General features: G+C 46.8%; 1 long non-coding RNA gene across 1 annotated transcript; it reads right to left on the bottom strand.

Moving 5' to 3' along the window:
* Positions 1-3,457: 3,457 nt before the first annotated feature.
* Positions 3,458-15,132, bottom strand: LOC147578135 (uncharacterized). Its single transcript, XR_015254208.1, has 3 exons — positions 14,230-15,132; positions 5,616-5,713; positions 3,458-4,578 (listed from the first exon to the last, which is right to left on the bottom strand). It is a non-coding gene; the product is annotated as an uncharacterized LOC147578135 (long non-coding RNA).
* Between the last annotated feature and the right edge of the window lie 1,074 nt (positions 15,133-16,206).

Here is a 16,206-nt window from a genome sequence, read left to right on the forward strand (position 1 = left end):
GGGCACATGCACCCCAATGTTTATAACAGCACTATCAACAATAGCCAAATTATGGAAAGAGTCCAAATGTCCATCCACTCATGGATGGATAAAGAAGATGTGGCATAATATATAACAGAATATTACTCAGTGATCAAAAAGAATGAAATCTTGCTATTTGTGCCACGTGGATGGAACTAGAGTGTATTACGCTAAGTGAAATAAGCCAGTCAGAGAAAGACAAGTAGCATATGATTTCACTCATATGTGGAATTTAAGAACCAAAACAGATGAACACAGGGAAGGGAAGGAAAAATAAGATAAAAACAGAGAGGGAGGCAAACCATAATAGACTCTTAAATACAGAGAACAAACTAAGGGTTGCTGGAGGTGAGGTGGGTGGGGGGATAGGCTAAATAAGTGATGGGCACTAAGGAGGACACTTACTGGAATGAGCACTCGGTGTTGTATGAAAGTGATGAATCACTGGGTTTTACTCCTGAAACCAATACTACACTGTATGTTAACTAACTTGAATTTAAAGGCATAAATTCTTTTAAACAGTGATTTGTCCTTCTCAATCATACCAGGGGGCACAGAATATGGGTATGTCTTAATACTGGCGATGCTGACCATGATCCTTTGGAGAAGGTGATGTCGGCTGGATTTCCGCACTGTAAAGTTATTGTTTTCTCTTTGTAATTAATACGTGTCTTGGCAGAGATACTTTGAGACTACTCAAATAATGTGTTTCCCTTCAAACTTCTGCATGTAATTCTAGCATCCATGTGTGGATCTTGCCTGTGGTGTTTTTGGTGATTTTCTATGTCCCTCATGTCCCTCGTGTATAATTGTAATTCTTCTGCAAAGAAGATCTGTCCCTTCCCCATTTATTTATTCATCGATTTATTTATATTTGTATTGACTCATAGTTATTTCATTCTATGAGCTATAGTCTAATATTACCATTCTTTATTTTGCTCTCAAACTGTTACAGCTCTGGCTATTGAAAGCTCTTTCATATTAGTTCCTATGCCTTTTTGACATGCTATTGTCCTTTTGAGGTGACTTCCTTACTTCCCTGCACCACCCAAATGCTCCAGATTTCTCCATTATTTTCCCTAACTCGGTCCTACAATCAACCACTCTTCCAATGGGCCCTGGTTCCTTTCATTGGAGAATGGTTTTAGAAAACAAGATCTGGATGCTCAGTAGCACTCTCATTATAAGATAATTTAGAATCGAAATATGATTCCAATTTTAGAGATAAGAAGTATGTGGATTTGTGAGGTTACATGATTCCCAGTGTTACACAGTAACACTGTATTCTGAGCCTCTCTACTAGTGTAAATGCCTCATTTATTAAAAACATGAATTACTATTTGGGAAAAAAAAAGTGCAGATGTGCCAGATAAATGTGATTTCTGGTTGACGGAATGTCATATAAAGTAGGTTTATATATAAAAACAACCTTGGCATAAGTGTTTTTGGATTGACTTTGTTGAATGAATCATCATTATCATCAAATACTTCTTGGTCTCTGTGAAATATCCTATGGTTCGTGTGCTTTAATTCCTTTCCAGAAAATGGTAGGGGATATGTAAAGTAATAAAGAACATAGAAAAAAATGCCAGGGCAGGTTCACTTTTCGGATCCCCATGGTCTTGGATGGAAACGTGATGGCGGGGTTTACCCTCTCTTTGCCATGTTGCTTTAGTAAGCCAGGAAACCAAGGCTTAGGAATAGGGACCTGAGTTTGGCAAGTGGGAGCAGAGTGGAGCTACAATTGAGGTCTTCAGGCTGGATCCCGTCTGCCTTTGAGCGTCATTATCTGAGCAGGACAGGATGACAGTATCCCCAGACAGTGAGCCTGGGTCGGCAGGACCACAGACAAATTTTCCATACTTTGTGGCCCAGGCCCTTGGGCCATCTGAGTGGCCTGTCTATACTGCTGGGAAGAGACCTAGCAACTCCGCTCTCTTCCTGTCCCTCCTGTGTTTAATCCTCAATATTGTAACACTTCCTGCTTCAGTCAGTAGTGGCTAAGAATCCAAGACAGCATAGGTAGAGAAAGGAAAACATGGTGGTGTGACTGAATGAGACTGATCCAGAGGTAGATCTGATTTCTAATCCCAGATTTGCACTAACTGGTTGTTTACACAGGCAAGCTCTTTTATCTCTCTGAGCTCCTCTTACCTGGTCTTAAAATGATAGGGTCGGGCCAGATGACCTCTTAGGCCCCATCCTCCTTTGAAATTCTTGGAAACTATAAATTCCTTTTCAGAATTTCCCTGAAAGGTCCTTGGGCCATCCCCAGGCTCATTGGTAGAACTCTGGCGCCATCTAGTGGCCAACCCAGAGGACTCTTTCTCCTAAAATGCTTTCTGCTCTCAGGTCTCGCCTCAATTGAAGCAAGAGAACAAAGCAGGTTCTGCCCTTCTTTGCAGGAGTGCGGCAAACTGCCAGACCAAGGAGAAACACATATTTAATTCATGTCCTAGGAAGATATTTTGTGCGAACACACTGCTACTTCCTATGGCACAGGCTGCGGTGTGGTGGGCATGTGGTTACAAAGCCAGGCTCCTGATGTCAGGAACACCCAGAGAGGCGCTCTGATAAATGCAATCGGGAGGCGATGTGTTTGGGTTGCTCCCTGTGTGCTAATCTGTTACCCGCTGGTCCTTATGCTTTCGGCTGCTCCCCAGTTAACACTCATTAAGCATGCATGTAGTGCTTCCATCCTGAGCCTTGGCCCCGCTGTCAGAACCCTCCTCCAGACATCTGCAGCAGAAAGAGGACGGAAGGACCCCTTGGGTCTCCTGCTGACCTGGAACAGCGATCCTTCCCATTTGGAAGGTCCCTCTGGAGTTTCCCTTTTCCTGACGTTCTCATCTAAATGAAGATCACTTCTGAAGTCAGCCTGACCCCAGGCTGAATCACCTGAGTCATCCTTGGGCTGTGGTGCACTTATCCCACACATCTTGGCATTTGCCAAATGTTGCCATTAATCCCAGAATGACAGCCACTACCTGACGGCTCATCGTTCCTCTCACGGTAACTGCAGATCACCTGGAGCCAAAAGCTCCAGACCTTTTGCTTTTTAGTTTCTATATCCTGGCGAGGCAAGTACAGACAGCATTGTTGGTGCCCCTCATACGGGCAAGAAAAGCAAGGACAAAACCGTGTTACGTGACTCTCCTCACGTATGCAAATAGGGAGTGGCGGGGTTACAATAAAACAAAGAGTTCTGACTCCCTGTTCAATTCTGTTTGGAAATTCGTTTTTCATGGTCTCAATGAGGGGCCGTTGGTTCATTAATTTTCACCACAAACACTACTGAGAACCATTAACTGCCTGTACCTTAAAATTTTTTTTTAACGTTTATTTATTTTTGAGACAGAGAGAGAGACAGAGCATGAACGGGGGAGGGGCAGAGAGAGAGGGAGACACAGAATCTGAAACAGGCTCCAGGCTCTGAGCGGTCAGCCCAGAGCCCGACGCGGGGCTCGAACTCACGGACCGTGAGATCGTGACCTGAGCTGAAGTCGGACGCTTAACCGACTTAGCCACCCAGGCGCCCCTGCCTGTACCTTAAATAGCTGGGTGTGCACGTGTGTGTATGTGTGTGTTTCCCCTGCCGAGCAAGACAATGTGGTCAGTGGGTAGAGAGACCATTGGGTTGGGGACCAGAAAAGCTGGGTTTTTGATGTGGCCACCGCCAAGATGGGGGGCCTGGGAAGTCACAACCACTGAGGCTTTCATTTCCTTATCTGTCAAATAAAGAGAGCGCATTTCTGATTTGGGGTGTGTTTCAATATCTTTAACCCTGGATCTATCCAAACAAAACAATTCAGTGAGGTTACCTTTGCCTAGTAACTAAGTATCATTCACCTTGCTAGTCCAGATTGTTCAGGTGGGTTTATTGCTTTATTGATTTTTAAGTTTTTTGTTTTTCTTTTCTTCTGAGTGACCTGGCCTGTTCTTGGTACAGAATTCCATTCTCAGGTTATAAATTCCTTCAGGACAGCAATGGCTAATAGGTTTCAACTTGAGCGCCCTTCAAGTCAGTGAGCAATGGCTGTTGGGAGTTCTGTGTGAAGGTTTCTGAGGCCATGTTCTAAGGCTCCATGGGATAGTGGTTGGTTAGCCATGCCTGCAGTGGGCATGGGCTGGGGAAATGGGGAGGGTGAGGGCTGTATCTGTGATAGCAGTGACGAATTTGAGAGGGGCAAGGGGAACCATGCCCCTTGTGCCCAGAGGCACAGAGCTCCTTGGAAGTAAGAGCTGGGATGGGAATCCAGGCCTCTTCCCTTCAAGTTCAGGTCCTTCCCACCTGGTCTCCCTCCTTATTGGTTGTTGGCAATCAGGTGCTTAGAAGATGCTTTTTGATGACAATGACGACGATGATGATGATGACACTAATGGCTGTGGCAGCAGGATCTCTGCCCGCGCAGTTGTGTGTACTCCATAGATGTGTTTCTTCCTTTCTGCAGGAGAGAAGAGCGTAACCCTCGACAGGAGATGGGCCAGGTGCCTTTGATAAGTGTTTCAAAGATTCATGTCCTCCTTTCTCCTCCTGGCCAGTCCCAAGAGAGACTCCTGAGAGATAATGCCTTGCACAAGTGACAGGTAGCAGGTGGAGAGGATCCGGAGGGGAGTGGAGGGCAGTGGGACAATGGGGCCAGCCTTCTTGGCCTCACAGAGGGGCATCTCAGCAAACAGCGATGGCCTGTGGCCTTCCAAATGGCAAAGGCACGGTCCCAGCGAGGTCCACTGTGGAGGGGCTCCTCGCCCAGATGGACCTGCTGTACTGTGAAGGAACATTCTGTGTTCCTTGGCTGGCAGTGAGCACTCAGCCTATCAGCTTCCCCCGACTGCACACCAAGGGCCCTGATGGCTTCCTCAGGGGGCACCCTGGAACTTCTGCCTGGAGCAGATGCCTGGGCTTTCTGTTCCCACAGAGCAGCCTTGCCTGGGGCGGTCTATCAGTCTTTCTCCGCTGGGAGGCAGCCACCTGTCCTGAGCTGTGCATGGAGCCTCCTCACAGGGCCCAGGAGGGAGGATGCTGCCTGGGTGGAGGATGCTGTCTGGTCTGGCTCCAGGCATAGGAGGCTGGGGGCCCATCCCGGGCCCTGGAGCCTGAATGCCCTTCTGTTTGCAACGAAATCAATCTACCCTTTAAAAAAGCATCCAGTGGCCAAAGTCCCAGGTAAAAAGCCGTGCTGCTGGGGTGGGGGCGGGAGGGGCAGAATTCCTCAAGCTCTGTGGGCCTCGAACTGTCTCTAGGAAAGGCCTGGGCCTGGCTTGCAGTGTAAATGGGATTCCCCCCAACACACACACCTCTCTTTGCAGGCAGGTAATTCCACAGTGAAGAATAATAACCAAAGCCATGTCTCAGAGCTTTCAGAAAAGGGGCTCTGGATCCTGGCTTCAGGTTTGGGAAAGGCCTGGGTTTCCTGGAGCAAAACGCCTCAGAGTCCGCCTCCGGACATCCTCTCCTAGGATCCTCCTTAGGTCAAATGCAGGACCCACCCAGCTCCTACCTGACTCTGATCTCACAAAGTAACAGCCTTCACGGCCCCCGAGGCTGACTGGCCAAGAAGTCCAACGATAAAAGAAACCCCGTTGGCACTCACGTTCCAAAGTGCCTTGTCTTTCTCCTGCAAGACTATTCCTTTCTTTGCCACCATCGGTTTACATTCTTCAATCAAGGAAGCCCCAAGAGGCCAGAAGCCTGCAACACACGGTATGCTTATTTCCATAGCAGGATTATCGCCACAGCGTTAGTAACCGAACATAATTTGGGTCCTGCGGGAGTTTACTGTCAAAGGTGAATTTGTTCTCCATCGGCGGAGACATGGCCCTAAGTTTCTGTCTCCAGGGATTCCATGGAGGTCCTTGCGGGGCAGGAGCAAACACGCCATTGTTTAGGCTAAGCTGCATCCCCACAACCTGAGCCATCCTTACTCTCGAGATTGGGTATGGACATTTTTGGAAGGATTCCTGATCCAAGCGACCATGTCAGAGTTCTTTCTACACCTGGCCTTCTTTCATGCATTTCTCTGCATTTTATTGCAAGGCAGAGGCTGTCCCTGTGCCTATAAACACTCCCTGCCATCCTCAGGAGGAAGGGCCCTCGGACAAATAAGTGAACAAGGTTTTATCGAATACTATGTTCCAGGCTCTGTGCCAGCCTCAGGGAGCCCTGTGGGTCCTCAAGAGGACTTTAGATATGGGGGCAGGGGGAATCAGTATAAAGTGTTACAGGTGACAAGTTAGAAGCAATTATTGTGTTCAGTGGGGAGGGCACAGAGTAGGAGCCAGTATTTCCTCTGTGGGTAAGGAGATGAAGGGAAGAGAGTGGGAAAACTTCCCCCACCACCTGCAATTGTTTTCGAAACGAAAGTCACAACGTGGAGCTCTTCTGTATACTCTTAAATCCGCGTGCCAGGCTTCAGGCCTCGTGGTCCCGGATGTCTGCCTGCCCAGCCTGGTGGGGACCAGCATCTGGGGCATGGGTCAAGTTCTCCAAGTTCCAAGAAGATGGGTAGGACAAGATTGTCAGTATCCTAATTTCCCACAGTGGGACGTCTATTTGTCCCTAAGAGAGTATAGCCGGCTGAGGAAAGGCCAGTCCTCTGGCACGGTCTTGCCCAGGAAATCCCCAACAGATGTTTTCTTCAAAAGGAGCTATGTTTATTTAAGAAATACTCTAAGTTCGGGCTACAATCAATCAATCAATCAAAAGAAGAAGCAACCCATCCATAGCCACAGACCTGAACAAGGCCCAGGAAATCCAGCTAGGTTTGTCAGCGGGCCACAGAGTTGTGATTTCACATGGTATGGCTAAGGGAAAACAGCTGCCCTGAGCACTTCTGGGCCTACCTCACATCATCAGTGACAGTCTGGGTTCTCCATGCACCCAAATGCATGATTGCATTCGTTCACGCACCCTATCCAGCAGAGTTACCATAGATGGTTTCGTTATGTAGCATATATATTAACATGGAGAAAAATGTCTACACCACAGACAATAACTCACAGCTAAGGACCAAAGACGGCTTCCAGAATCCTTACCTTGCCAAGCTCACTGCTCAGTGCGGATACAAAGAAGCTCAGTTCTAACACGAAGTATCGGAATTGCAAGGTCAAAGGAGTTCAAGGAGCATGCTCTCCTTTTTGCTATTTGTTATTTTATTTAACTTAGTCTTCCCTGTAGCTTAAATGTCCCTGCTCTGGGCAGGCTTTGGGAAACACACATCTGCTCATTGCAATCTCCGAAAGCACTTAGAATTTACAAGCCTTGCACTTTGGTGAAACTCTGTGCTCTTCTAAGGAGCCTCTAAATCAGTCTCCACTAGGGGTTCTGAGGTGCCTTGTTATGTCCAATTCGCTCTCTATCCGGATCTTAATGGGATGTGTGAAACCTTGGTGAGGCAGTGCCGGAATGTTTAACGTTCACTGCCCCTTGGTTACTCTGGCCTCCCCTAGACAGAAACTCTTTGTTCACATAGCCCCATCATGTCTCCCCAGCAGGTGCCATCCACGGGGCCATAACATCAGGGACACAGGTTGCTACATCTCAGCAGCCACCAGGTAGAGCCAGGAGCAAAACCTGCTTTTGTTTTTGCTTACTGAAAACCGTGATCTGAGCTGTGTGCTGCCATTAAAAAATAATTCGCGAGTTTAAAAGCAGTAAACTATCCATGGCCACAGGTTACTTTTAAGACATGCTCTTTTTCCTTGAGGAAGCTGCACTATCGGTAATGACTCCTGGAGGGAGAGAGGGAGGGAGAAGGGCGGGAAGCAGACCAGGGAGGGGAGCTCCCGCAGCAGTCACTTCAGGCTATAACTTTCCAAGCAAAGAAAATGGCTGAGCCGGTTCAGATCCCCTCCAGCCTGGATTGCTTTGCTCTTCAGGGCCGCAGGGCTCACTGGAGCACAGCTCAGCGCCTCAGCGGGTCAGGCCTTCTCGGGCACTCTGCTGGAGGCTTGTCCCACATAAACAACAGCGCCCGTGCCTGACATCTGGTTTTAGGCTGCATCATTATCTAGAATCCTAATCTGTTCAGAAGGGATGCATTATACTCAGCTGCCTGCATTATGCATTTACACGGTCCCCTCCACACGGCAGACACCGCTCTAGGCACCGAGACCTCAGAGGTGAACCCAACACGGTTGCCGTCATCATGGGGCTGATGTTCTTATGGAAGCAGCCAGACAAGAAACAAATAAACACATTAATATATAATATAGCAGCTGGTAGTGATCCGTGCCATGGAAAGCATAAAGCAAAGGGGAAGGCTATGGGCTGCTCTGGGTGGGGTGGCCAGGAAAGGTCTGCTGACGAGGCGGCCCTTTGAACAGGGAGTCCTGAACGGAGAGCATTTCAGAAGGAACAGCAGGTGCTCAGCAAAAGGAAGAACCTGGCAAAGAGCACGGCAGACACTAAAACCAGCTGCTACTGTTAAGTGCTTACTATGTACGTAATCGAGCACTTTACATACACCGTGTGCTGCTTTAATGCATTGTCTCATTTAATTGTCACAACAGTCCTATGACCCGGGTAGAATTATTCTGTTTTACAGATAGGAAATAGAAGCTGAAGGACGACCTAATTTGCCTCAGATCACATAGTTAGGACATGGCAGAGTTGAGGCTTGAGCCTGGGTCTGGTCTCAGTCCAAACACCCACGTTCCTAAGCTTTAAGATATCGTGCCCTATGCTGCTGTAGTGGAGAGCACTCCCAGACTCACAGGGTTTAGTGTGGAGGAAATACTTTTGACTGCCAGCTGCATGGAAGATGCTTTGCTCATCACGCAAACCGCTTTCTTGTTGATTGTTTTCTCTCTTACTTAGAAACATTGTCCAGACAAAGTTGCGTTTTGGGTGGTCTCTTGAGTCTTTGCTGCTTCTCTCTTCTCTTTTTTTAAAAAAATTTAAGTTTATTTATTTATTTTTGAAAGAGACAGAGACAACATGAGCCAGGGAAGGGCAGAGAGAGAGAGAGAGAAAGAGGGAGGGAGGGAGGGAGAAAGAGAGAATCCCAAGCAGGCTCTGTGCTGACAGCGCAGTGGGGCTCGACGCGGGGCTTGAACCCACAAACCCGTGAGATCATGACCTGAGCCAGAATCCAGAGTCAGACGGTTAATTGAGCCACCCAGTCGCCCCGCTGTTTCTCTTTTACAAGGCAAGTGTGGTTGCTCCCAGGATGCCCACAAATGCCACTCTGGTTCCCACCTTTATTCCCGGGCTTCCTAGGGGTGCCACAAAGTTGCAGTCCTCTCTCAAGAACCTGACATGTGGAGCTCAAAAGTGTAAGACTGCTTTGTTCTTAGCCTGAGATCAGAAGTGATTATCAGAGGACAGCCATCTTGGTGAATGCCTCATCTAGCAGGACCACATGGACACTGCGGTTTGGTAGAAAGAATACCAATTTGGAATCAGTAACTCTGCAATTTTGCAGAGTCAGACCAAAAAAAAAAAAAAAAACATCTGCCTGATCCTGAGCAGATAAATCAGTAATTTTCTCAGAGCCTCAGAGTCCTCATCTACAAAACAGGAATGATCATGCCTACTTCTTTCTACCCTTTTCAGCAGTGACAAGAGAGTATCCCCAGGAGAATATGCTTCTCGTGAAGGAGCTCCTTCATCCTTCCCCAGAAGAGAAGAGAAAACACAAACAAAGAGCTTGGTGTGGAGCTCAATTCCTGTCTCCTAGATGTGAAAAGCCTGAAGGCTATAAAATCGCCCTGGAATTCATCCACACCCAAACAGTAGTTTTGTGTGTTGGCTCTTCTACTGCCTTGGGGAGGCAAAGCAAGGTCACTGAAAGATCTCTCTCCAGGGGCGCCTGGGTGGCTCAGTCGGTTAGGCATCTGACTCTTGGTTTTGGCTCAGGTCATGGTCTCATAGTTCCTGGGATTGAACTCCGAGCTGACAGTGCAGAACCTGCTTGGGATCCTCTCTCTCCCTCTGTCTCTGCCCCTCCCCTGCTTGTGCTCTTTCTCACTCTCTCAAAATAAATAAATACACTTTAAAAAATTTAAAAAAAAAAAAAGAATAACTTCTTTAACGTTTATTTATTTTTGAGACAGAGAGAGACAGAGCATGAACGGGGGAGGGTCAGAGAGAGGGAGACACAGAATCTGAAACAGGCTCCAGGCTCTGAGTGGTCAGCACAGAGCCCGACGCGGGGCTCGAACTCACGGAGTGTGAGATCGTGACCTGAGCCGAAGTCGGCCACCCAACCGACTGAGCCACCCAGGCGCACCAAGAATAACTTTTAAAAAGACAGAAGTGGAACTGAAAGCACCCTGAGTCCAGATGAGTGAGAAAACATCTCAATAAACACATTTTAGATTTAACAAGCCCCAAATGACCCCAAATACAAATATGCATGGGGTAGCTGTGGATGTGATTAGTGGTTACGGTATGGATTTTAAGCCAATCCCTTTGAGTTCGGACGGTGGCCCTGCCACTTACTAGCTATGTGACTTCAGGTGACTTAATTGCCATCTCTGTACCTTTATTTCACCCTTCATAAAATGGAGGATAGTAGTACCTACCCCAGATTATTATGAAACTTAATAAGCAAATGCGGGCACACACACACACACACACACACACACACACACACACACACACTAGTCCCTGACAAGTTAAGCAACATTTAAACTTTGGCCATTATTATGAGGAACGGACCAGGTTTAGGGAGGAAAATTCCAGGCCGTGAGAAAGATGCTATCACTTAATTATCCAGGGAACGGCATTCCCTAGGGAAAGCAATCCAAAGTGTACCAGCAAAGGCCACTCCGCTCCGTGGCTGAAGATGCGTGGTGACTCTTGGTTGGGTGCGGATGAAAGCGCCGCTCCGGTCCCGGAGAGTAGGAGGGATGTTAAGTGTATGCTGCATTGCCGTTAATTAATTTCTCAAGGGCTGCAGTAATCAGGAGGCTCATTAATGTGTTTCAGCCTGCCTTTCATTTAGAGAACGAACGAGCAGTAAATGTAAATGCAGTGCACTTAGAAACCTTAGAAATCGTTCCGTGCTGTAGTAGGAGGGGGGGGAAACCCTGCTATGTCTCTAAGGAAAAGAAAAAACCCACAAGGGCTTCTTTAATCACATGAGAGAGGAACAATTCCAACCCAACAGCAGCAGAAGCTCCCTGTGGCTTTTCAAAATATTATCATTTGGACCTGGTTGTCCCTTTGCTCTTGTACAATGTTTAAAGATGCCATGCTCTATCCATATTTATACTCTCCCCAGCAGGGCGCTTAATCCTGACAGGCAGATTCCAGGGGCCAGGGCTTGGGTGAGCCCCTGCAAAGGATCCGCCCTAAGCTCACAGGGATGCATGGCGGAAAAGGTCCCCAAAGGGCCCCCCCTACTGGAGGCTTAGCTGTTGTGTCAGGTCGGGGGCACAGGCCAGTGGCTTCTCTAATTCTTCGAGGCCAACCTCAGGGTCACATGTGCCTTCTTCACTCTAATCTTGACCTCCCCTGAGGAGATGTTTTAAACTGTGCCAATTCCTTCTCTGAGTAGTGAGCATGTTTCCGAAGAGCCCTTTCACGGACCTGGACCTCTTCTTCCCCAGCTATTCCTAGTAAATAAATAACGTGCGTAGAACCGTGCCTCCCTGATAGGAAGCCCTCTGTAAGTGTTTATTATTCTCATTGTGATTCTTATTGTTAACTGCTGGCAGACAGCGAGCCATGGGATTTCGGGGATTCTGTCCCTCCATTTTTCCACACTGGGCTTCCTCATAATAACTGCTGTACAGGTGGTCACAACCCACCATAGCATCTTCGATTGTGACTTAGACCTCCGTCCTCCCTCTTTCCCCATCCTCATCTTTAATCCACTTAGGTCGGTAATACCTATTCTTATTTTTTACCCTCCCCCAGTGTGCAGAAGAGGGCCGGGCCAAGGTCTACACGGCCTCTCTACAGTAGGACATGTCTCCAGTGGGCATGGAGGTTAGCCCACGGAAAGCAGAGGTTCCCATGGAAAGGGATGCCGAGTAATCTGTGACACACCACGCTCCTCCCTGGGAGTCACCTCACACCCATATAGCCCCACTTCCCCCTACCCCTATCTCTCCCAGGGGAACCTGAGCATAAGACCCTCACTTGGGACCAACCAACCTTTCCTCTTCAGTTCAGTTCAACAAGCATCTATCGAGCACCTATTATGTGCCAACCTCTCTGCCAAGCGCTAGGGATACAAAATGAATAAGACACGTCTCTATCCTTAGGGAGCACAGAGTCTAGGGTTCAGTCACACCCAGAAACGCCACTGCAATAAATGGAAGCACAGAGGAATCTTCCTGAAGGAGATGGGGCCTGACTTGGTCATTAAGGACAAGAGTCTGAAGGAAACGGGTGATGGGTGCAGTTTTACAACTTATTTGCTCCTTCCAGTACTTGCCCAGAGGGAGCCTCCTGAGAACACTGAGGAGTCGAGCCTTTATAAAGATCATGGTTTTATACTCTGGTATTCCCAGATGTTCCCGGCCGTATGAGATTCACGTTGCTCCTTGGTTAAACGAATTCGATAATGGATACCTAATCTTGAGATATGGGGTCGAATGTTTATAGGGTGAACATGTCAATCTCTACCTTAGTTCCTAATCTGTAAATAGAGTTTTTACTTCTCTTGAAATTCTTTCTCTTCCATGAAGCTTTCCTATTAACAAGGGTTTGTTGCTGCCTCCTGCCCTTAACCCCCTATCATGCAGTGCCACAATTGGGAACATGCCCCAGCATGTCCTCGGAGGACATAGTCCTATTTATACACGTGTGGGTCTATATCCCAATTATGGCCTGGACCTGGGTCAGCTTCTCAGATGCAACATGAATCATGTTACAACATAAAGAAGAATCTTAGTTCCAGGCTTTGACATCAATTGGGTCAAGGCTGAAGTTCAAAATGTTTATTGCAACATCTAGTTTTAAACCTGAATCATGTTTCACTTTTAAGATTTTTTCCACATTTTGGGGGGCCTGGGTGGCTCAGTCAGTTAAGTGTCCGACTTCAGGCTCAGGTCATGATCTCACGGTCCGTGGGTTCAAGCCCCGTGTCAGGCTGTGTGCTGACAGCTCGGAGCCTGGAGCCTGCTTCAGATTCTGTGTCTCCCTCTCTCTCTGCCCCTCCGCTGCTTGCACTCTGTCTCTCTGTCTTCCAAAAGTAAATAAACATTAAAAAAATTTTTTTTAATAAATTAAGGTAGAACATCAGGAAAAAGAATATATGCCACAAATAAGAAATAAAAAACAGATACTAGACTTAAATCCAAATACACTGAAAATTACATTGAATATAAAGAGTCTAAACATGCCAATTAAAATGTAGAGATTGTCAGGGCAACTTGGTGGCTCAGTCGGTTAAGTGTCATGATCTCACAGTCTGTGAGTTCAAGCCCGGCAGTGGGATCTGTGATGATAGCTCTTAGAGCCTGGAGCCTGCTTCAGATTCTGTCTCCCACTCTCTCTCTCCCTGCACCTGCTCACACTCTGTCTCTCTCTCCCTCTCAAAAATAAACATTAAAAAAAAATGTAGAGATTGTCATGGGGTGCCTGGGTGGCTCAGTCAGTTAAGCACCTGACTTCGGCTCAGGTCATGATCTCACAGTCCATGGGCTCAAGCCCCGCGTTTGGCTCTGTGCTGACAGCTCGGAGCCTGGAGCCTGCTTCCAATTCTGCCTCTGCCCCTCCCCCTCTGCCCCTCCCCTGCTCATGCTCTGTCTCTCGCTCAAAACTAAGTAAACATTAAAAACATTAAAAAAAGATTTTTGCTACATTTTAATGATTTTTCTAAAGGTGAAATAAAACAAAGGGTAGATTGCTTACACATGCTCTACGTCTGGTAAGTTCTCAGTAACGTTGCATATGTTCATTATTATTAAGAGATAGTTCTGCTGAGGACTCAAGTCATTAATACCTCTAGAGGTGGATAGAAATTTATCTGCTATGAGAAATAAGTTTGGCGTCTTCTTTATGTATATTACGTTGGTCTCAGTGAACTCTCGTATTGTTCTTTAATGTTTTGTGCTTACATCTGGGCCTCCTAATTAGACTAAAAGGAGTGTGAGGGCAGTGATCTTAGATTTCTATTATATTTCCCTCACAGCACTTAGCACCATTCCTTGCAAATAGCAGACACCCAGTAAATATATCTCTATGCATTGATTGGCTCTACAAGGCTCTACAAATGAATCTTAAAGTACTACATATAAAATACAAAATACCATAATAGTTGGCATCATCCGCTCCACGGTCCCTTTCGTTGTCACTGCTTCTCAGCTCAGGAAAATGAGTAGGAGGAGGGTCCTGGGTGAGGTAACAAATGCAGAGGACTGTAAACTATCCCGGCTGACCGGTTCACACACCTCAGCTTCTCCTTGTGTCTCTTTCTCACACTATCCACTGTCCCTGCGGGCTCCCGATCGTCTCTGACCTCCAGGCTCCAGGGCACCAGATGAGGCACTAGTTTATTGCACTAAGGTGCAAACGACTTCTTCAAAGTTCAGGAGAAACCCTGGAGAGGCGGCCTGCCTCCTAGGTCACCCGCAGCAAGCCAGGGCAAACTGGGTTGGCTCCGTCCTCCCTTTCAAATAATAGGCCATTCAGTCTTTGGGAGAGAAGTGAATCAGCAACCCCAGGGCCATTCTAGCGGCCCAAACGGCTGCCAGCTGGACAGCCCGCTTCAAACAACCAATTAGTATGAGCACCACAAGTTGATTTGAGCAAATCCAGGCAGCTCTCCGCGCAAAAACTAGAAGGGCCCACATGTCCGCGTGGAAAATGAAGTTGTTTCACCTTCCCTGGCACGGTTCCACTCCAAGGAACAAGCTTTATTTCTCTCAAAACTTGGCTTCCCTTGACTTGCCAGATGAAAAATGATGTGAAGTTATTGAAATCATCTGCTAAGGGAAATGAATCCAAGCTCAGTGAAAGAGGTTTTGCTGCCAGCCTGTCTTATAAGCAAAATAGAACGGTGCCACCAGGTGAAGACAGTGATTATTTCAATGAGCAATTGTATTAGATGTAGAAGGTAATGAGGAATAAAGATGCTGGACCCAGCCCAATGATTTGCTACATATGCTTCTCTTTCCTGTTCTAAGGTAGCAAATGAATGGAGTGAGTTCAGCTGTGGGATGATAGAGGCTTCCCCCAATGTGGACTGACTCACAATTCATCATTCGCTGCCCGATGAAGAGACAGCACAACCCTGGGGAATCCGCAGACGTGAGATGCCAACAGTGCCTGTCCCACCCTCGCTCTAATACTGCCTTTGGTGCACAGTGACCCTCGAGGAAAATGGCAAGCCGTGAAGTGGGATGGTGGTTAGGGAAACGACAACTGACAGACATTTTTAACTTTGTTGCTGAAATGAAATAAGGAAATCCCAAGGATCTGGAGTATTTTTGTTCAACTTCATCTTAGGCCATTCTTTTGATTTTAAATAAATGCATTTCTGGAATGGGAGGAAGGAAAAGAGAGGGGGTGGGACATAGAGTGACAGCAAGGGCCACCTTGTTCTGGGAAGACATCGACCAAATTGGGTTAATCTGGCAGAACAGACTGAGGCAGCTGATAGTCTTTTTGCCAATGTGGCACATTTGAAGTTTCTGCTTTGATTAGTGCCTCTCCGTGTTATCTGAAAAGCCTTTCGCGAAAGCAAAAACTGACAGTATTTCAAGGAGTAATCGACAATTCCTTGATTAGAGTGAGAGATTTAACACACATTTCTTAGTAATTGATAGATCAAACAGCCAAAAATATTCAGAATAGTTATAAAGATTTTGAACAACATAATTAACAAGTGTGATGTGAAGGACTTATATAGAGCACCGCACTCAACCACTGGAGAATACACTCTCTTTCCCAAATCACATATTACATTTATGAAAACTGATGATGAATTAGGGCATAAAGCAGTACCAAATTTTGACAAATTTCAAAGAACCAGTACCATAACATTGCAACACAATTAAGTTAGAAATCAGTAAAACCTATAACGTAAAGTCTCTACCCATCTAGAAATTTAAAAGCACACTTAAAATCCAGAGATAGAAAGCAGATTGTGGTTGCCAGGGGCTGGCAAGAGAGGGGAATGGAAAGTGACTATTTATTTAACGGGCACGGGGCTTCCTTTGGGGGTAATGAAAACGTGTTGGAACTCGATAGAGGTGGTAGTTGTTACAACACTGTGAGTGTACTAA

Source organism: Puma concolor, chromosome C1 (genome assembly GCF_028749965.1).
Source record: "Puma concolor isolate L17-30 chromosome C1, mPumCon1.1.hap2, whole genome shotgun sequence".
NCBI lineage: Eukaryota > Metazoa > Chordata > Mammalia > Carnivora > Felidae > Puma > Puma concolor.